Source organism: Corvus brachyrhynchos, unplaced genomic scaffold, assembly GCF_000691975.1.
Source record: "Corvus brachyrhynchos isolate BGI_N302 unplaced genomic scaffold, ASM69197v1 C11768925, whole genome shotgun sequence".
Classification (NCBI taxonomy): Eukaryota; Metazoa; Chordata; class Aves; order Passeriformes; family Corvidae; genus Corvus; species Corvus brachyrhynchos.
This window is the reverse complement of record NW_008245513.1, coordinates 1-978: the sequence shown is the minus strand read 5'-3', so window position 1 is coordinate 978 and position 978 is coordinate 1. Positions and strand designations below refer to the sequence as shown.

Sequence of the window (978 nt, the reverse complement as noted above, 5' to 3'; positions counted from 1 at the left end):
CTATTAAATTGTAGTTCTGACTTGGAATCTCTCGCTGGTTTGCTTTCAAACTAGGACATTTTTGGCGCCCAAGCAGGGTACTCATGGTAGTGTGGCCGAGGTGGAAGATGGCAAAGCACAGCATTCTTTCCTTGCTGAGCGTTTACGCCGAGGAGTCAGACCTGGAGTCGGACAGCGAGGCCGGCATGGCGGGGAGTGATGGGGAAGTGCCCACAGGAGAGAAAGGAGGCCTGGTCTCAGCTGGGTATGGAGCAGACGACTTTACCTGCCTGGATGGGGATGAGGAAGGGTACAAAGAGGAGGATGATGAGAACAGCAGGCAGTCAGAACATGATGATTCAGAGACTGAAAAACCTGAGCCTGGTGACCTAAAGAAATTCCCAGAAGTGGAGGAAAGAGATCGTCAGGAGCTGGTTGTTTATTTTTCAGAGGGAGTGCAGAACATGTCTCTAGATGAGATCAAAATCGGTCCTGAGCCTCCTGGTAGATGTTCTAACCAATTGCAGGATAAAATTCAAAAGCTGTATGAGATGAAAATGAAGGAGGGCATGGACATGAACTACATGATCCAGAGGAAAAAAGAATTTTGCAACCCCAGCCTCTATGAAAAGCTGATCCAGTTTTGTTCCATTGATGAAATCGGTACAAACTACCCGAAGGACATGTTTGATCCTCACGGCTGGTCAGAGGATTCGTATTATGAGGCACTAGCTAAAGCCCAGAAGATTGAGATGGACAAATTGGTGAAGGCCAAGAGAGAACATGCAAAGATTGAATTTGTGACTGGCATTAAAAAGGGTACAACAAGAAGAGCTGCTTCCACAACCACCACAACATCCACCACCACTGTGGGAAAACAAGAGGAGCCCAGAAGAAGAGTGATATGTGCCGAGGAAGGATCTCACAGAATGACTCATAGAACACATCATCTCATTGTGAGATGCCCCGTCCAGGGGGAGGAACCGAACATTCCTACCT

General features: G+C 47.6%; 1 pseudogene; it reads left to right on the top strand.

Annotated features, from left to right (window-relative positions):
• The first annotated feature begins 97 nt into the window (after window positions 1–97).
• LOC103623059 lies at window positions 98–885 on the top strand (annotated as a pseudogene).
• The last annotated feature ends 93 nt before the right edge of the window (window positions 886–978 follow it).